Source organism: Mus caroli, chromosome 16 (assembly GCF_900094665.2).
Source record: "Mus caroli chromosome 16, CAROLI_EIJ_v1.1, whole genome shotgun sequence".
NCBI lineage: Eukaryota > Metazoa > Chordata > Mammalia > Rodentia > Muridae > Mus > Mus caroli.
This window is the reverse complement of record NC_034585.1, coordinates 22848781-22870397: the sequence shown is the minus strand read 5'-3', so window position 1 is coordinate 22870397 and position 21617 is coordinate 22848781. Positions and strand designations below refer to the sequence as shown.

General features: G+C 39.9%; 1 pseudogene; it reads right to left on the bottom strand.

Annotated features, from left to right (window-relative positions):
- Window positions 1-967: 967 nt before the first annotated feature.
- Window positions 968-21617, bottom strand: part of LOC110312049 — a 135169-nt pseudogene continuing 114519 nt past the window's right edge.

Here is a 21617-nt window from a genome sequence, read left to right as displayed (position 1 = left end):
AGGCCCATTGGACTTGCAAACTTTATATGCCCCAATATAGGGGAATGCCAGGGCCAAAAGAATGGGAATGGGTGGGTAGGGAAGTGGGGGGGGCGCTATGGGGGACTTTTGGGATAGCATTGGAAATGTAATTGAGGAAAATATGTAATAAAAATATTAAAAAAAAAAAGAACCACTGGTGATATTTTCACCATTTGAAAAGTGTGTGTGTGTGTGGGAGGGGGGAAGCTGGGGAGTGTGTGTTAATTATTCTGTTTCTCCAGATAGTAATGGAACCGGAATCTGAACTCAAAGTACAGCTGCTTCGCTAACATCACCACCACACTGCCATACCCCTGGCCAGGTTCCAAATGCTTCCACATACATTTTACATCTTAGAGTCCTCATAAATGGGGCTAGCACATGTCTTTTTCTGATCCACAGATCCTACAACACCCTAAGCCCCACAAATACCAGCCTCCAAATGAAGGCATGAGCTCATGGTGTGCACCCACATTTGGGCTGAGAGTCAAGAATGTTAACTCTGCTGATTTTGAAATTGGGCTGTGCACACTGTTCAAACACACGAAGGTGGAAGGACTGATAAAGCACTTATGTGGGATGGAAATGATTCTCGGAATCCTTACAGGGATAGTCCATGCAATGACTCCTTATTGGCTCTTGTTTACAGGAATAACTCTGCTAATTTCTTCTGGTTTTCTTTGTTTGCTTGCTTGTTCTGTTTGTGTTTTGTTTTGTTTTATATTTTATGCTTCCTGCTTTTTCCACATTTTATTAAAGGGGGAATAAGTAGTGGTGGTAAGTCTCTAGAACATCTACTCCTATTCCTTCCTTAAAATGTGATATTTGATTTCCAAACACATGCCAGGATACACTGTTCCCATCATCCTAGCCAGGTTAGAAACTGAAACCCTGATTTGTTTATCTTTCAACTTCCTCCAGTCTGTGGTCTTTGGATCAACAACAATTATCTGATGACTATTATGGCTTCGTTACATTTTGTTTGTAGCTCTCTGAGAGCTTCCATATGTAGAAACCACAGAACTTGAACAGGTTCATTAAGAATTGCACTCCCCATGTCAAAGCCAAGAATATGATTGTCTAAAGAAACAGGGAATCCCTCTCTTGTTCAACTTCCCTTAGCAACTGCTTCTTGAACCAACTTGTGAATTTTCTTACACCAGATGTAAAATCCAGATTATTTCCATCCTGGTTGATCAATGGCTATGTAACTTTTCCTGTATTTTTAGTATTTCTTCTGTTATCAGGTACTAACTTCTTGTGTTTTCCAGCATTATCTCCATATTCAAATCTAACAGCTAAAATAAGAAGGCAGGCAATTGCTTCTTGCTCATCCTGAATATTGAAAAGACAATTAACATCTCTGAGATTAGAAGAACTTGGGCCAGTCACTGCTGTGGTTGTTTCTCAAGTTACCTCTTTCTTCAGTCTTGCAGTGTATGATATTTTGATCTCCAAGCTAAGTAGTAAGGCTTCTAAATTATTTTTCATCTTTTCAGTTGAAGACATTTAAGTGGTTGTAGTAGTCTAAGGCCTTGAGCTTGTGTTCGAAGAAGATGGACCACCCACCACCAATGTCCAATCATGTTGGTCTCCTGACTCTCTGAAAATTCCAAGCCAGCAAGGGCTACATGGTAAGTATCTGTTTCAAAAAATATGTAGGATATTTCTTGAGGTATACGGAATATAGATAGAATGTAGATCTAGTTGTAGTGGGGAGCATAATTGCTATATATTCCACTGACATTGGCCTGGGAAGATATTTATTGGAGAGGTAGACTCTCATAAGTTCTAAATTCAGACACAAGTAAAACAAGGTTGTATGATTATTACTAAGCTATAGTAACACCAGAGAGAGAGAGAGAGAGAGAGAGAGAGAGAGAGAGAGAGAGAGAGAGAGAGAGAGAGACTGTGTGTTTGTTAAAGGTTGAGTATGTGAGACAAATGGTCTCTTCATCACTTATGAAGATTCAAGAGCCTCTTTACAAAACCAAACAAAACAAAGCTGCAGCCTGAGAACCTAGTGGTTAAAGTCACAGAAACATTTGAGTTCAGTGCAGATACTTGTCTGTTCAGAATCTCCTACCTCTCAGAGATTGTTAAGGAGGATCACTCTACCCTTGTCGATGCTAAGACTTCCTCGGGCTGAAGGATGCCATAGAAGTATCTTTGCATGAAGCAATGGGTACCCCATATTATGACTGCCTTTGTTTTCTCTTTGGGTCCCAGCCTCCTACCTAAGGTTAACTTCCAAAAGGGGGGAGGGGGAGGGAGAGGGAGAGGGAGAGGGAGAGGGAGAGGGAGAGGGAGAGGGAGAGGGAGAGGGAGAGGGAGAGGGAGAGGGAGAGGGAGAGGGAGAGGGAGAGTTCAGTCATAATAAAGGGAGGCAAAGCAACCTAAAGAGTTGCTGGTAGTTAGTAGTATGTACCAGCTGAAGATCAAAAAAAAAAAATCCCCAAAGTTGCATACTGAGGGTACTTCGTGGAAGGGGCGGAAAAATAAGAAATAAACAAATCACTGACATGGATGCATTTTCTCATGGACTTAAACACCCTGCTAAGGACTGCCATGTACAGGCGAAGCCAACTGTTCAGGTAACTTACCTATAGAAGTCTAAAGGAGATAATGAACAATTTTGAGTAAAGCTGTATTTCATGACTTTTGCTAGAAGATAGAAAAGATGGAATAAAGAAACCAGGTGAACCGAACATGCCAATATTGATCTGTGAAGTCAAGAGATCCAATGAGCGTAGGAAGGAGGTCAGAAGGTGGGTAATTAAAACCATCAGGAATGTGGAAGGTAGGGCTGCAGTATCACTATGACTTTCAATATTACCTCTTTCCTTTAAGTCAGGCCCAATAATATGAGACAGGGACAGAGATGGGCTTCTTCCTATCTATCCATGGGAGTGGCACTCTTCTACTCTCAAACAGTAAGGATCAAATGGTGGTCTTTGCCTGCCAGATAGCAGAAAGCTGTAAATATAATAATGACAAGCAAGAAAAGTGAGAGGTACAGCTAATTGGTTTGATCCACTGGAGAAATGTCCAGTCAAGACATGTCATTTTTAAGGACGTGATAAATGGCTATCAACAAAGAGTGCATCTTAACATGTAAAGCCAGACAGAAGTGAGTGGACTGTGTGAGACTGAGCATTTTTTAATAAATATAAACACCCAATTCCTTGATTCATTCTTGGCTAGAGCTCATGTTCCATACCTATAATCTATTGGTCTCTAGAAAAAAAAATTCAATAGGAGGCATTTTTAGCTTGACATTGTAAAACAATGTTCTCATCTACAAGTTCACACCAGAGAACAGTAAAATCATGTTACAAAAATATTTTTCCCAAACTCTCTCATAATGCTTTAACTAAGGTTATAGTTTGCAACTGGAAGCCTCCAATAGGGCATGAACTGGGATCTACTCTTAGAAAGATATATATATATATATATATATATATATATATATATATATATATATAGAGAGAGAGAGAGAGAGAAAATTACAATTGCTAACAAAAATGAAATCTCTAAACATGGTTCTTTACATTTTTGTACTGAATCATGCAAATTATGTCATTATACTTGTTTGTAGCTTTACTTGACGCATGACATTTAATATAGAGGGTCTAAGGTGAGACTGGACTTCCGTTTGAGTTGAAGACAATATACAGAATGTTGACTAAAGTCTAACTAGTTCATTGTATCCGAAGGCCCACCCAGTGGTCATTTTTCCAGTTTCTGCATATTCTATTGGAATAACAAAATTAGCAGTGTAAAACCCACACTAGGATCTTGGTTTTCAAAATAAGATCTTCATACAGGAAAGGACCATGCAGAAACTGCATTATCTGTCCCATTCTCATTCCTCTAGAGTTGAAATTGAAAAGCACTACTATATTCTAATGATGGTAGATGTCAGTTCCTCTGTGATGATGGCTGAAAAGGGTAGATCAGATGCATAGAGACACCCTTATTGTGTCTCTGTTGGATGGCTCAATATGACCTCCAAATAAATCAGATAGATCTCAGAGACCATATACAGGGTTTTATCATCCTAACTCAGCAATTTAATAATACCTAAGCTGAGTGCAAATTCTGTGAGAAGTTGTTTTCTTTGTTTTGTTTTGTTTGCTTGTATGTGTTTTGTTCTTTATTTGACAGAGAAGAGAGACAAGTTTTCAGGTTTATGGAGCCATTGGCTTGAGGAATGTACTTTTGTTTAATCTTATAATAAAGGAGGATCATAACTAATTAACACTCACGTGGGACGTGTAACAAAACTTATTTATAGTTTTACCTGAGGGTTCTATGAACTCTTCTTTCTGTTCTTTGTTATATTGCACATTTAAAATGTAGGAGTTGCTTATTTAGCCCACAGGATGTTACACCATGTGTATTGATGTTACTTCACATCAAGAGCATGCTGATTAGCCATGATGAGCAATAGATGGTTTTGATGCATGAACTTTTGATAAGACATCTATAGGTCTACATTCTTCAAAGAATAGAGGAGTGGTTCTTAACCTTTCTGATCCTGTGACACTTTAATACAGTTCTTTGTGATGTACTGAACCTAACCATAAAATTATTTTTGTTACTACTTCATAACTGTAATTTTTGCCACTGTTATAAATCATAATGTAAGTGTCTGTGTTTTCCAATGGTCTTAGAAGACCCCTGTGAAAGGGATGTTCGATCTTCAATGGGGTTGAGAACCAGTGGTATAAAGGATAAGCCCTAGGGAAATTCATAACCTGGAACTATAGTGAAACCTTTAGAAATTCATGAGATAGGACTTTGTAGGATATGCCCTCTGAAGAAGAAGAAAAGAGACCCTTGAACTACTTATCACTGTTAAGGAAACAGACCTAGCATCAGTTCTGAGTTCTGGAGACAACATAGCCCATGGCTATTTAACACATTCTGGGTGACAATAGGATTCAGGTGCACTGTAGAAAGAGAAACAGCACGGAACTAAACAAAACCTGTCTGGAATAATCAAGATATAAACCTTGATACACTAGAGTAAGCCCAAACCATATATACCAGAAAAAAAAAAAGCCAAAACATAGTCTTTGGGTTAAATAATTTGTGGTAACACTGGAAAGTTGATTATGGAGCAGTGAAGTGAACCTATGTGTAGAACTGCACATCACCAGAAGCTACTCTAGTTCTTCCAAAGAATAATGATGCCACAGTATCAGTCAACCAAAAAGTAAACTAGTTTACCCAGATTTACTGAGTCTAGCAGGACCAGAACATAGTCAAGTGTTTGGGCAGTTACCCATATGTCCACTAACCAATCAACATCACCAGGAATCTTCTCCCACTCTCCACTTGAGGTCAAGTGAAACATATGGAGAAAGACTGTCTCTACCCTTCCACCAAAGATGACCAACTACATATGCAGCAATTTGGGCATTCCTAGATTTATCTTTTAATATTTATCTATTTATCAGTACTGGGACTTTGTATATGTTAGGCAAGTGCCCTGCCACCGATTTATAATCTGAAAGTGTTTTGAAAATGTGCTCCAGTAAGGATGTAACCATGAGAATCTGGAGAGTAGCTCAATAGGAAAATATTAGAAGGGAGTTACCTTGGGATTTGTGCTTGTCCTAACTTATTTTGGGAAGAGTTCAATGGAATGATTGTTTTCTTTGTCCTGTTGCTCTGTGACTGGGTATCATAATCTAAACTACAGGACGGGATAGGAATCAAAGCTCAAATTATGGGAAAGTGCTTATGGAGTATACATGAATCTCTGGGTTTGATCTCCTATACCTCATAAATGAAATGTGGTGGTACATGCCTGCCATCCCAGTGCTTGGGAAGTAGAGGCAGGAGAACCAGATGCTTAAGGTCACCCTCAGCTACACAGTGAGTCTGAGGCTAAACTGAGATAAGCAAGACACTGTTTCAAAAAGCAAACAAGAAAGAAAAACCACCACCATCAAAAAACACCCCAAAACCCCTAAAAAATAAAAATTGATTATCCTGGGGGTAAAGAAGCATCAGAAATAAGCTTTTCTGAGGTTGGGGTGGGGTGTTGAAGTAGCACCCCTATTCTGATTATTCATAAGCAGTTATAAACTGACGTTGTTTCATCTGGAGCCATCTCAGAACTGAAGGGGTCTTGACTTATGCTGATCATCACCTAGTTCACTGCCATATCCATATGTGATACAAACCATATGACATTTGTTCACTAGAATGACAAGAAGGCCTGTCTCTGAGTCCCACCCCAGCTCCTAGAACACCAGCCTCAGCTGCAGGCACAGACCACTGCAGCTATCAGGAGCGGTTTGTTATTTCTTGGAAAGTTAGACTTGCCTAGGCCTGGGCTTCCTTAGTATGTACACGGATGTGTCAAATGTCCAACAGCAGCTTGCAACATCTCAGGGTTGATTTGGACAATCCACCAGCAAAAACATCTTCTAGAAATTGTGGATAGTGAACTTTGTGAGGAAGAAAACATTCCCCCAAAGTAACAAAATCAACAGAGTCCTGACAGACAGTGACCCATTACATGAATATGTTGTCAATGACTAAGTCAGAAAGCAGAAAGGGGAGACTGGAACCAGAATCTAGATATATAAAAATAGAAATTAGATGTGAAGATTTTAGTGACAGCGACAAAGTAAATACATACAATGACATCAGCATAATATTCTCAGAACCTGAAGACAAAAATGATGTGAAATGAGAGGGAAGGGAGAAAATGACATGAGAAATTCTTATCAAATAGCTCGGAAGTGCTTTTTATAACTCTATTTTCATTTCTATTTTATGCGTATTAGTGTTTTGTCTCTGTACCACATGCATGCCTGGTACCCAGAGAGGCCAGAAAATGCTGTCAACTCCCCAGGACCGATAGTTACAGACACACTTGTGACCTATTGAGTAGGGGCTAGCAACTGAATCCCCATCCTCTAGAAGAGCCCTTAACCACGGAGCCACCTCTCTAGCCTTTCTCAAGAGAGAGCTGAACTTGAGAATGAGAAAGAGGGATTCATCTGACGTGTAGGAGAAAGAACATGATGGGAGAGTGGAGTCAGGCAGGGCAGGGCTGGGTTAGTGGGTTGAAAGCAGAAAGTTCACGTGGGCCAAGGTGACTGAAGGAAGAAGGCACACTGGGAAGACTTTCTTGAGGAGACAGGACACACCAGGCTAAGATCATAATCAAAGATTCGTGGAAATGTTTTGGAATGCTTTAACCAGATGTGTGACAGGATCCACTTCATATATTTTGAAAGTAAAGGTGCTGGGTTGTTTATAAGTCAGGAATGGGAGTAGGAGGATCAGTTAGAAAGCTCTTTGATATAGGATTTAGGTAACAATCCAAATCATACAAGACCTCATCTGCCTTGTCAATGGGTTACATTGTCTGTCCTTCTGTAGGTAGTGGCTGAGGAGGTGGATGATGACACATCCTTTCTCCTGCAGCTGGCATTCCAGTGTCTGACACTGTGTGACCTACCCTTTCCCCAAAACATATGTGGCCTGGAGTGCTTCTAGCTCATCAAGATCAGTACTGGGCTACTATTACTAGACTAAACCTGAGCTGACCCCAATATCTGACCCCGTGTCCCATCTTTTGTAAGTCAAATTCTAGTAACTGCTATTTCTTCCTAATCTGACACTGAAGTAAAGTCATAGATGAAGGCAAGCAAGGGAGGTTAGACCTGTACATTCACATGTAACCTTTGTACTGGGTTTCTTGCACTGGATGAAACAAAGGACAAAGGAAGGAAGTCCTCAGTTACCCTTCACTGGTAGAGTTGCCCATGTGCTATTAGCACAGGGTAATATATGCCAAAGGAACACAGATGGTTAAAAGCCATTAGTGGGTGGTATTGACACACTATTTAGTGACATTTCTGGGGGAGGCATGAACAAATATCTATTCATCCCAGATAGGACACGTAAGGCAGAACAATAAATGATGTTGTACAACTCTGACTTAGTGAACCAATGAGTTTATTGGGGTCACTTAAAGGAGTCTGAAGGTCTCAATGGAAGTTGAGATAAAGTCACTCTACTTTGTTGAGCGCTCATTTGAGTTGCGTGGATGGGTGGGGGCATCCTATATAATGTGTAGGCAGGGCATACGCAACTTGTATGTAGGCAGCTTGGTCAAGCAGAGTCTCTTCCCATCCGTAGTTTGTTACTATTTGTATAGCCTTGAGGACTAGCCATGTAAATCATTGAAGTTCCAAGAGCTTCATAATTCTTGTAATTTTCAATTATTTCTTAACTTTGTTAGTTTTACATACTTTCTGAGACCTGTCTTTTCTGTTGCATGGGCAAATAAAAGATTTTTCAGTTTGGAAGAATTAGGTACCCAAAGCATGCTCATCCTATTGGTGACGTTATAACTTGAGTGGCTTATTGTGCTTTATTACGCTGCCAAGATATTAAATATTACCATTTCCCAAAAGGGAAAGGCATTTAATTAGGTACACTTGAGTAGCTATTTTCCTCATGCTACATGAAAGTTATTTGCCATTTATGTAAGGAAAGACATCCTAAGGGAGTTTAAAAGCAATAATGACAATGTAGAACACTGTGACTTCTCATTTACAGCTAGGGCTTTTGTCAGAGATTTTTTTCTGCAGTTATTAAATCAGAAAATATAATCTCAGAGGTATCAACCATCCTAGCAATATCTCAATGAGATAATATAAAAAAGGAGCAAAGGAAAAAGAAGTAGTTACCTGAAAATACCATGCCTGTTCCCTGAACTAGAGTTTCTCATGCATTTGCCTCCAATGACTACTTCCTGGGCTAAGGGTTGTTCAGCTATAGAGTGCTTGCCTACCATCAAATACAAAGAAATGCATGAATAAATTTATATGGATGTTGAAAGCCTCAGAAGGAAAACTATTCAACAGACCAAGAAGCAGAAAATTTAGGATGTCTTTAAAACACACATTTTGATTCAAGTTAGAGATTTTATTAAAGGTATTTTAATATAACCTTAAGCATGAGGCTTAGGAGAAGAGAGGCACTCTGAAGAAAGTTATAGATAAGGACCCTTCAAGTGGGAGTTGCCCTTTTTCTTTTATTATAGCTATGCTACAACTGTGTTTTTAGGTAAAGATATTCTAATATGCCAGGTTAATGAAGGCTTGGGGTTTAGTAATGAATTGGAACAATTTTGGTTACACCATACCTTAAAGTCTGAATAAATAGTATAAAACAACTCAGGGACAAAAATTTATGGTGATAATTGATAATGTATCTAAGTCACTGTTGTATTAAATTTCTTTGGAAATAGGGAACAAAATGAACTAAATCGAATTCACTGAACAGCTAAGCTATAAATATATACAAATTTTAAGTCAGTATGTTTGGTCAAATTAGGATCCATTGTATTCTAATCTGGTTGTGGTCATGCCCCACTCTCTTTCTGATTGAAGGAGATAGTCTGGGATCAGAAATCCCAGTTTATCATGTGCTCAAGATTCCACACGGAAAACACCTTTCTGTTACTCAAGTGGAGTATGTAGGCAGTGAGCTGAAGACTCTAGCCAGTTCTCAAACCATTTCAGCCTTATGCTATTCTATTATGTCCAACCCTAAGATTGCCAAGAGGCTCATAAGAGATTCCCCTTGATCCATAACTAAGGGACATATATATACGCCCCCCACACAGAAACAGCACATTATAAACTCTGTTCTAGTCAATAACTAAGATCTGATCACCTTCATAAGTGGTTTCCTTTAATAGGTAAAGTGATTATCATTGATATCATAACCCAAGAATTTTATGTATTGAACAAGTTGAGATCCTCTTTTTATCTAAGCACCAAATGTATTTACGTTATCTTTGAAGCAAGACGAAGCTCTGAGTTATATTTGCTAACCATACAATAAGTGCTACCAAACATTTTATGAGTTTTGTGAGGCTGTGATATCAAATATACATTGTACTTGCCCTAGGAACCATATATCCAAGGTGGAAACCATGTGCTCCTGAAGTAGCTGTTGGTATCCAATGGCATTTTCTCTTGAATTTTGACAAAGGGTATATGAAATATATATATTCATATACCCTATATATATATAGGCATTTTATAGTCATAGACATGTCATGCTACTTTTGACCTTTGTGGTAGAAAATAGCTCTGTATTCTAGCAACAGATTATCATTTTTAACTATTCCATGCTTGTTTTCGAAAGGCCTTCTTAGTCATTTTACTGTAGTAAACCACATTTTTTAATTCTCATAATTAGAGGATTGATTATTTGTAGCAACAGAGAAGTCACAATGGATACTATCTTACAAATACACATTGTGTGTCCAGTTAACCTCTCAAAAATAAGCTTTCAAAAATCTTTGAAATGGTTTTGACTTACAAAAAGTTCCTGAATCCTCTTGATCCATTTACCACAATAGATTTGAGGGAGCATTTTCTTCTTGTCTTAAATGGTTTTTGTCATTTGTTTTGGAACTTTGTTAGTGTAATTGTTGCTCTCAGATGGGTAGTACAGGGTCTCAATGGACAAGAGCTTATGATCCTCCTGTCTCACTCTTCTGAGAGCAGAGAACACCACAAGACTTTCACATTTGATACAAAGTTTTAAGAAAAACATGAAATGTACTTCAGACTCTGTAAATGTCACTAGGTCTTACAGTAACTACTGCCCTTATTTCTGCTATAGTCTAAGAAGGCATGATGACACATGCCATTCTTCAGTGCCTTCCTTGGTTGTGAGGTGAATCAGCATCTCAGACTCTTATTCTCAAGATATCATATATTAGGTATTCAAGAAAAATATCCAGAAGTGATGGAGCCTGTTTGCAACATATAAAAGGTGCATGAGAACACTGTGCCCAATGATGTCAACCTTGTACATTTTTACAGAGTGAGATATGAGTTACTTTTCCTGTTTCTGAGTTACTTTGACAACAGCAACAGAAAGGGTTTAGGCTCATAATTCAAAATGCATCTATCCCGCTGAAGGGAAAGCTTAAGAGTATAAGGGAAAGTCTCTGGGAAAAGCCCTTCTCTGTGTATGGTCATCTCATGACTGAGCAAACAGGAAATGGGACCACAAAGATGTGCAGATGAGAAAGGGCTTTCCATTTCCCTCTTGAGTGGCTCAGGATGTGCTCCTCTTTGAGTCTTAGGTAACTGTGTGTAAAACCTGGGCTTATTTACTTCCAAGGAAAATTGGAGAATCTCTTGAGACTTGTTATGAATATTTTGCAGTTTTAAACACTATAATGATGGCAGGACATTTTCTCACTTTCCTCCTGATTTTCCCCCTAATCGGGTAACATAATTACGTATTGTACTTAATCTCACCGCCTACCATTCAATCAGCTCAAACAGTCCCAACATACTATTAGGATTTTGGCCCTTAGCACTTGCAGCTTGAGATGGGAATGTCAAGACATCATCTTCAGCTAAGTCTCTAAACAAAGTTTAAAGAGTCACAAATTTCTCCCTAATTCACCAGAACTTCTTCTTAGCCAGACATCATTTTATTTTATAATTTGTTCCAACAAGACCTTCAGATGTATTGGTTATGTAAGAATTTAGATGAGGAAGGGAGAGAAGAAGAATGAGGGACTCAGAATGGACAGACAACATCTAGATCAACAGAGCTAAAGAGGAGATTGAACTTAGTAAAGGCCTCAATTCTAAACATTATGCTCTTCGTTCTAATTCCTCTCCCCACCTTGACATTTAGGCCTCAGTTTTCATTCATTATTTTACAGATGAAGAAGTAGAAACTCAGAGAGGTAAAATGACATCCAAGGACAGCCCAGGGAGGTAGAGATCTCTTCCCTGAACTGTGTGACATCACCCAGGTTTATTAGGAATTCTTTTTTGGAGGAAAGTGGGCTTGTCTCTTTCCAGTGTTCTGCTACCCTATTATTCAGCTGCCAGGCTCTTGAGATGAGTTATCAATAGATGTTAGACTAGTGCTAATGTTGGGGGTTGATCATTGAAAGCAAAACAACTCTTACTTGTGTTATTTTTTTTTCTAATGGTTAATGTACTGGCTAGGTTTGTGTCAACTTGACATAAGCTGGAGTTATCACAGAGAAAGGAGCTTCAGTTGGGGAAATGCCTCTACGAGATTCAGCTGTAAGGCATTTTCTCAATGAGTGATCAGGGGGGGGGGGTGTCCCATTGTGGGTGGTGCCATCTCTGGGCTGCTAGTCTTAATTCTATAAGAGAGCAGGCTGAGCAAGCCAGGGGAAGCAAGCCAGTAAGGAACATCCCTCCATGGTTCTGCATCAGCTCCGACTTCCTGATCTGCTTGAGTTCCAGTCCTGACTTCCTTGGTGGTGAATAGCAATGTGGAAGTGTAAGCTGAATAAACCCTTTCCTCCCCAACTTGCTTCTTGGTCATGATGTTTGTGCAGGAATAGAAACCCTGACTAAGACACCCAGCTTACATTGAAGCCCCATAGGTAAACAGACCTTACACTTGCCATTGTCCACCTACCCCCACTAACACAGAATTGCTGGGTAAGGCCTGCTGGACTTGGACCNCAACTTGCTTCTTGGTCATGATGTTTGTGCAGGAATAGAAACCCTGACTAAGACAAATTGGTACCAGCATAGTGGGGTATTCCTGTGACAACCTGAGAATATTTTAGGGAGGACTGTGGGAGGACATTGGAACTTTGGGCTAGAAGATCCATTCGGTGTTAAGAGCTCTGTCAGATGTGGTATAGGAGCTTGGAAGATAATGTTGAGAACAGTACAGAATATGGAGGCCTGGCTTGTGAAATTTCAGAGGGAAAATTAAAGACTCTTTTCAGGGCCATTGCTATTCTGGAGTTTGATTATTCTACGGTTCTGGTTAGCTGAGGCTGAAGAATGGGCTGTGATTAACAAGATACCAGAACTACTAAAGCAAAACCTTTGCATTGCTGGGACTATTGATGTTGGTTAGCTGGAGCTAAGAAATTGTCAGTGATTAAGAAGAGACCAACAACATTGAGGTGACATCTTCTGGGAAGTGTTTTCTGAGAGCACAGAGGCTGTGTTCCAGAGATAGCCAAGGTTGTATCTTGTGCTGTGCCTGGACTTAGTAATATGTAAGAGTTACCCAGGTGGTACTAGTTTGAAGGCATGAAGGGGTCACACAGAGCAGCCAAGGCTCGGCACTGTGAAGGTGCAGCCTCAGTTGCAATTGATGGCCCAGGACTGAAGGGGTCATGCAAAGGAGTTGAGGCTTGGCACCATGAAGAGAGCCTATGAGAGGTTATTGTTGAAGCCAAGTTACAGTGGAAGACAGCAGCATTTTAGAGATGCCAGTACTATGAGATGACTACCAAGAACAGCAGCAGCAGTGGAGTACAAGCGGCTGGAACCTGGAAGACAAAGTGTGTGCTACAAAGGGCATAGCTGGAGAAGTGACCCAAGCCCTTGGAGGAGCCCAGAAGATCATGAGTTGGATCCCAGACATTGGACTGTTGGAGATTGATTTTTGCTTTTGATTGTGACTGTGCCCTGATATTTTTCCCTCTTGAAGGAAGTTTTTTAGTGAAGCCCACAGTTAAGAGGCTTTGAATTTTAAAGTACTTTGAATTTTAAAAGATACTGGATATTTTTAAAGGATTGAACTTTTAATAGGTAAAGACTGTGGGACTTTTAAAGTTNTTTAGATCTTGGGGATGAATAAGAAACTAAGGGTTGAGGCGTACTAGTGATGTGTTTGTGTATCAGGTTGACAAGGGATCAATGTACTGGCTAGTTTTGTGTCAACTTGACACAAGCTGGAGTTATCACAGAGAAAGGAGCTTCAGTTGGGGAAATGTTGTAGACCCTCTGGGTCCCTTTGTCTGCGTGGATGGGTCTCTGGGTGCAGATGGGCAAGGAGTTGGTGGGAATGACAGACAGACGCACACAAGAGGTTGTGTAGAATCTGAATGTATTTCGTCAGGTTGAGCATCAAACTTTTTATACAGCAGAATAGCAAGAAACCAGACAAGATACAATCCACCAAGTTACATAAAACAAAAGAGATGTATACATCAAAAGAAGATGGGGACCAGGCTGCTGCCACTAAGAAGTGAGCCAGGTATAAAGCTAGTCTATTGTTAAACCCATCACCAGGGGTTCTACTTTAGCAGACCTTCTCATGAATACTGCAATACCACAACCCCCCTCTTTCCTGGGCCCTGATAACTTCTTGTAACTTTTAAGTATCTGTGGAGAATCTCCATTTGTCAGAAGAATTCACCAACTTGCTTCTAATCTGCAATGTAGCCTGTACTGAAGATTTCTATCTCAGTGGGATTCCCTGACTCTTTCATGGTAAACACTCTGCAAAACAGCCTTGAGCTGCTTTGGCTCTGTCTTTTGTAATGCTTATTTAGTTACTGAATAGGTAACTTCCTTACTGCATTTCTACTGGATTCCAAGCTCCTCGGCTTCTGGCACATTGGAACACTGGTGGGAGACTTAACTATATCAGAATTCAATCTTAAAAGGCACTTATAATAAAATAATACTAAAAGAGAGCACATGGATCCATACACCAGACTAACTCGGGGATAGGGTATGAGTATACGGGTTAATGAGAATGCCAAAGCTCTAGGAGGTGAGTTTCTATGAAACTCTTTGCCTCGTAAGTGCTTCCAGGCTTCTCGGCCTGCCAAGCAAACTTCACTGGAGTGTGTGTAGCAGGGAAATGCCTCCAAGAGATCCAGCTGTAAGGCATTTTCTCAATTAGTGATCAAGGGGGGAGGTTCCATTGTGGGTGGTGCCATCTCTGGGCTGGTAATCTTAATTCTATAAGAGAGCAGGCTGAGCAAGCCATCGGGAAGCAAGCCAGTAAGAACACCCCTCCATGGCCTCTGCATCAGCTCCTGCTTCCTGACCTGCTTGAGTTCCAGTCCTGACTTCCTTGGTGATGAACAGCAATGTGGAAGTGTAAGCTAAATAAACCCTTTCCTCCCCAACTTGCTTCTTGGTCATGATGTTTGTGCAAGAATAGAAACCCTGACTAAGACAGATAGTATGATAGAAACTACTTCTTTTACAGAAGTGTGCTGGGACCTAGAGTGCCAGTGTAGATAATTTTTCTTTAAGGGACAAAGTGAATTTTATGTACTAAAGTGGAGAATAGATACATGTAATATGATAAACCAGAAAAATAAGATCTATGACTAGAGAACTGAAATTCTTTGGACCCATGACAGCACCCATGACAATAAAATTCCAAGAATTTTATTGAAGTAAAAGCACATGTGGCACTTGTGCGGAGTCTAGTGGGTTCTGTGGAAGGTTCTCTCCTTCTTTGATGAGCAAAATAGAGCAGATGTTAAGAAAAAAAGAAATCCCATGCTCCTCGTGATCATTCAATAATTATAGTTATGGAAACTACTCAAATACAAACCTCAAAGGAGGAGAGAGATGAGTGGCAGGAGTTGTAGGAGGAAGACAGAGGCAAGGGGGAGGGGAAAAGGTGGGGGAGGACAAGAGCATGAGCAACAAGGACACAGAAAGGCTCAAGTTGTCCTGTAGTCCCCCTTTGCCTCTTTAAACGTAAAGGAAGACGGGCACAGAGAAGGGGCTGACTAGCATAAGCTGCCCTCTGACAGCATCATGCTGGTCCCATTACCTTATTATTTCTTAATTAGCAAAAAACAAACAAACAAACAAACAAACAAAAAACGGGACAGTTGCCATTTTAGAACCCAGTAAGTGTGTATGGCACTACATGACTGCTTTTCAGCTTAACAATCGGCCCATGGATTCTTTACATTTGATCGTTTGCACATGCACCTGACAAGTTGTACTAGAATTGGTAATCCAGATGGGTATCTATTGCAGCACACCAGCTCTGTGCTGTTAAATGGAGCATGCGCCTCTGTTTTAACAATAGTGCTCCTTATTAAGGAGACTCAGCGAGCTATTTAATTTGGTATAGGACAATCCGAATTTTGCAGAGAGAACTTCTGGTACAAAAAAGAGCATGTGAAATCGGTGTCATGATGCAATAACTTTTCCCTGCAGCCCAAAGAAACAGCTTAAAAGCACTTTCAAAGAGAGTTAATATTTCTGGCTTGGATGCATCATTGGCTGCACAAGGTGATTTTACTGTGCATTATACTTTAATTATAACTGCACCATAGCCATCTGCTCCACTCCATTCCCTAATTATAGATGCAAAAAGCATTTCACAACTCCCACCCATAAAAAAGATCTGAAGGATTTCATGGTAGACTTGCTCTGAGCACCTCCCGCCTCTTTTGGCCTGTGGATGCTCTCTTCAACGGTCCATCTAAACAGACCCAAGAAACATTTGGGAAACAGAGATCACTATTTAAGACTTGGGGTATCTGAGCTTCTTTCATCCATTAGACACTTTCTTCTTCTATTGTTACATACATGCCAGCCAGCTTTTCTTGAGCAGTAGTCACATGCAACTTCCTGTGCAATTAATTACCTTTCTGTATATGTTGTCTCCAACATTTTAAAACTAGTTCTGTTATGTACTATACCATCACTTTAAGCATCTCTCCAACTCTGGGGAATTTTGTGTCCTGTGTTTTCAGTGGGAAAAAAAAAAGAGATTCTGAGAGTTTCTTAGTTCATTCTTAGGTGAAACAATTAGTAGACTTGAAGGTGTCACAGTGGGTTCAAACCCATAATCCCACCACCTTAGGTTTTAGTTTATTCTAAACAGAAATTATGTAGCATAAATTAGCAAAAGAAAACAGGTATCTTTAGAGTTGGGCCAAATCATAGGATCAGTTCTAATTTCTATGCATTGCCTACCACCATCTTACAATTTATAGAAAGCCAAGAGTCAAAAGCTAGAGCACATGCATATTTGGCTATAGAGCTAAATCTTTCCTAGGACAAAGGATTTCGGGGCCTGGTGTTTTTTATAGAGATGTTTTTGTTCAACTCCCAGGCTAGGAAAATGGGGTTGATGAGGATTCCCCACTGTTGAAACAGAAAAGAAAATGAGATTTTTGTGGAATATAGGATTACTACCTGTTCCTGGTCTGGCAGAGTTCTTTCTCCCTAAAGGCATTCATTCATCTGGCAGATGTAGAGTGTAAAGCCCTTTGTAGTTTTCTTTGGGATGCAGTTTTAATTCAGACCCCTGCATGATGGTTAAATGCATTAATTTTATGAGGGAAAGCCTAACTGAAATGGGGACACAATTGTGTGTTCCTTCACATGATTTCAACATGGGTGCAGGGAGAGAAACCTATACCTTCAGATACTGAATCTCACTTCCCATATGCACTGCTTCCATTTGTCATCTGAAATCCCCTTTTGGGTGCCAGCAGAGCTATAACTGGAACCAGCTCATACTGCTTCACATGAACACCACTTTACCTACCCACACTCAGTGACTTGTGTGGTAGACTGAATCTTACCATGTTAGGGCTGTTGAAGATATACAGAGGGCAATTCCAAGTTTTACTATTTGCCTTGCAGTGTGCCTGCCCATCATTTATAAAATGCCACTGAAGTAAGAATCAAATAAAATATTTTGAGCAGAATGACCCCTTCATTTCTGAATATGCACTATAAGAATTTAAACACAATTTGCAATAGGAGAAGCAGAATTACTAAACTAAACAAGTTGTTGTAGCAACCTTCTAAAGATAGGATATTAACCTTAAGCCTTAACCTTCTATAAGTAATGCATTCAAGATCTTTTGATGTGACTTCTAGTTTTGCTATTTCTTCATGGTTTCTAAAGAAATCTGTAAATTTCAAATGTTTTGGGAAGCTGCAGGCAATTTATTCTAGTACCAATGCAGGACACTGGAGGATAAGCACTTTGCAATATGCTTTTATGGCATGTGAGTCAATGCCTTTCTGGAAGCCACATCAGGATAGTCTCAAGAATGGATGAGCATATGTTCCCTTTCTCATGAGTCTAAGAGGCAAATGCTTTGTAACTACCAGGTTTTCTTCTCCCTTCCTTCCAAATTCTTGGACCTCCTATTAACAATAAATTTTAACTGTTCATAAAATTACTATTCAAGGTTAGTAACATGATCTTTAAAAGCACATACTCAATTGGGACCACAGGAAGGCTTCTGATATCAACCCCAATAACAAAAATAAAAACAGTGACTTTCTAGGCAGAAAATGAAGCTTAAGCTTAAGGTTTTAATTTAAAATATCTCATAAAAATATCTATTCACAAGTTAACAGAAGCAAGATATCCTAAATTCTGGCATATGTTATATTGATTGAAGCATCAATTACACTTCCTGTATAGCAAAGACAGCTGTATCAGATGGCATATTTGATTTTTGATGTACATTCAAATTTGTATGTGTGCTGAACTCAAAATATGTTATTCGTGGTGGTCTCAAAAGTATCCAAGTTGATAACTATTAATATCAAATTGCCAGATTCTACAGATAACATTTTGCCTCTTACTGAGTCTACCTTTAGGAAGTCTCTAAAAATTAATTCATCCAAAAGTCTGTTAACATGTATTTGGAGCTTTAGTAGTCCTAGATCTAACAGAAACCAGACTACCTAGAAAAGTAGGGCTGAGTATAGAGAGACATGAATTGCAGGGACTAAGGGGATTTGGCAGTGAGTTGCCTACTGGAGCTTCATTCTGTCTATTTGCTGTCATAGCTCAGGCAGCTTTTTCTTTTCTCCTTATCAAGCGATAGGTTCAATTATCAAACAAGATCTTCCAACTACATATAATCTAACTGCATTTCTCCAACCTGCTCAGTTATGATTTTGTGAGGATCTGAGTATTCATTTTAGAGTAGGAAATACTGATGTAACAAAATAAAAGACCCAGAGACTAGAGTGAGTGTACTTTAACTGGAGCTGTGGGGGTGGCTTAGTGACTATGAATACTTATTATAAACATAAGGAACTGATTTGGACTCATAACTCCCCCCAAAAAAGGCCAGGAATGGACAGGCAACACTCTGGTAAACCCAGCTTTGAGGATTGTGTATCAGGGAGAAGCCAGGAAGACCTTTGGGGCTAATTAGGCAATTGGCCTGGCTCAAAACTTGCACACTCTAGGTTCAGTGAGAGAAACTCTCTCAAGGGAGTAAGACAAAGTGATGGAATAGTACACCAGATGTCCTCCTATGATACACACATACACACACACACACACACACACACACACACACAGGGAGAGAGAGAAAGAGAAAGAAAGAATTTACTTTGTTGGGGGAAATGAAATACCTTCAAACCATAGGGTTAAGAAGCTACAACAGAAGCTGGGTGTGGTGGCACACGCCTTTAATCCCAGCACTTGGGAGGCAGAGGCAGGTGGATTTCTAAGTTCGAGACCAGCCTGGTCTACAGAATGAGTTCCAGGACAGCCAGGTCTACACAGAGAAACCCTGTCTTGAAAAAACAAACAAATGAAAAAAGAAACAAAACAATAACAACAAAAAAAAACAAGAAGAAGAAGAAGAAGAAGAAGAAGAAGAAGAAGAAGAAGAAGAAGAAGAAGAAGAAGAAGAAGAAGAAGAAGAAGGAAGAAGGAAGAAGAAGGAAGAAGAAGGAAGAAGAAGGAAGAAGAAGAAGCAGCAGCTACCAAAGAAATGGATACTGGACTTAGTACTTTGTCCTTAGACTAGAAAACTTTCTTGAACAAACCAAAAAAACTAAAATTTAAATTAGCATTCTTGAATCTGTTAGAGGCTTCTTTCTTTCTTTCTTTCTTTCTTTCTTTCTTTCCTTCTTTTTTTTTTTTTTTTTTTTTTTTTTTTTTTTTTGACCTTGAACTCAGAAATCCTCCTGCCTCTGCCTCCCAAGTGCTGAGTTTAAAGGCATGCACCACCACGCCTGGCAGAGGTTTATTTCTTGATCAATTCCTTAATCTGTTGTCCCTCAAAATCTATTCTGAGGAATAACCTGCCTGCTAGCCATCCTGAAAGGCACCACTGTAACGGTGGATGATCTTCTTTCAGCTGGCATGGCCATTCACTTTGTGTGTTCTTCCCTCCAAACAGGAAGTGTATCAATGTGTGGATTTCTGCAGGTCCTTTGGTTTCAAATGGAGGATGATAATTGTTGAGAAAGAGGTTTTTGAGAAATCAGGGTGTAGCCACAAGACCGATGTTATAGTAAAGCCCTTAAAATAAGTGGCAGAGAAAGTTCACAGACTCTGAAGCTTAAAGGTATTGATTACCTTCCCATGCTCACTTAGATATCAGTGTGTTATTAAGATGGTTAAATAGTTGGCAGTAGCAAGAAACTTGTCAAAGTAAAAAAAATGTGTAGGTAGATTCTGAGAACAGAGAGCAGAAAAACAACAGAGGAAAAGTGTGATCTACATCCAAAGAAAGATAGGAGAAACTGACATGGGAGGCAGCAGACATTGAGGAAGCAAACTGCAAAAACTGAAAATTGGATGTCAGCAAGATCTGAGAGTTGGGGGCTGGAAGAATGGCCCAACAACCAAAAGCACTGCCTTCTATTCAAGAGAAACTGTGCTTGATTCCAGCACCCACATGACAGCTAACAACTGTCTGTAACTCCAGTTCCAGAGGATATGCCCTTTCCCCTACATACACATGGGCACAAACATATATGCAGGCAAACAGCCAATGAGCATAAATAAGAATCAATAACCCTTAAAACCCTAAGCCAAGAATTCTATGCCACAGTGCTCCATACACAAAAACTGTTGGGAAAGACCTGGCCTCCCAGCAGTGCCAACATGCCTGTGAGCACAGCTAAGACCACCACTTTTGCTCAAATTCCTGGCCCAAGATGGACCTACCCAGAGCCATCAGGACACAGGAACCAAGGAACAGCCAGAGACAGGATCTTTCCTGTTTCCATCTGTACTCTAGAGCTGACCCTGTGCCACAGCTCTCCTTACCCAAATTTCTCCCAGTCAGAACTGTGTCTCAGAGAGTACTGAGACACAGGCTGGAAAAAAGGACAAGCTCTAGTCAGAGAAAGCAAGACCAGTTAACACCAGAGATAGCCGGATGGCAAGAGGCAAGGGCATGAAAATAAGCAGCAGAAACCAAATCTACTTGACATCATTGGAACCCAGTTCTCCCACCACAGCTAGCCTTGGATACCCCAACACACTAGAAAAGCAAGACTATGATTTAAAATCACATTTCATGATGATGATAGAGAACTGTAAGAAGGACATGTATAACTCCCTTAAAGAAATATAGGAGAACACAAGTAAATAGCTAGAAGCCCTTGGTAAGGAAACACAAAAATATCTTAAAGAATTACAGGAAAACACAATGAAACAGGTGAAGGAACTGAACAAAACCATCCAGGATTAAAAAATGGAAATAGAAACAATAAAGAAATTACAAAGGGAGACAACCCTGGAGATAGAAAACCTAGGAAAGAGACCAGGAGTCATAGATGCATGCATTGCCAAGAGATGGAAGAGAGAATCTCAGGTACAGAAGCTGCCATAGAAAACATTGACACTGAAGAAGTAACAAAATTCTAGGCCTTTAGGTTGAGGCTTGGGAATGTAACCTTTGTGACCCATTGCTCCAAGGTATGCTAATCATACCTTGATAGCGACATTCCTTCCTCCACCTACCTGCTTCCTGAGTTCAAAGAGTGTTCATTCAAAGAAAGTCACCCTGACCAACTCCGGAAACTGCC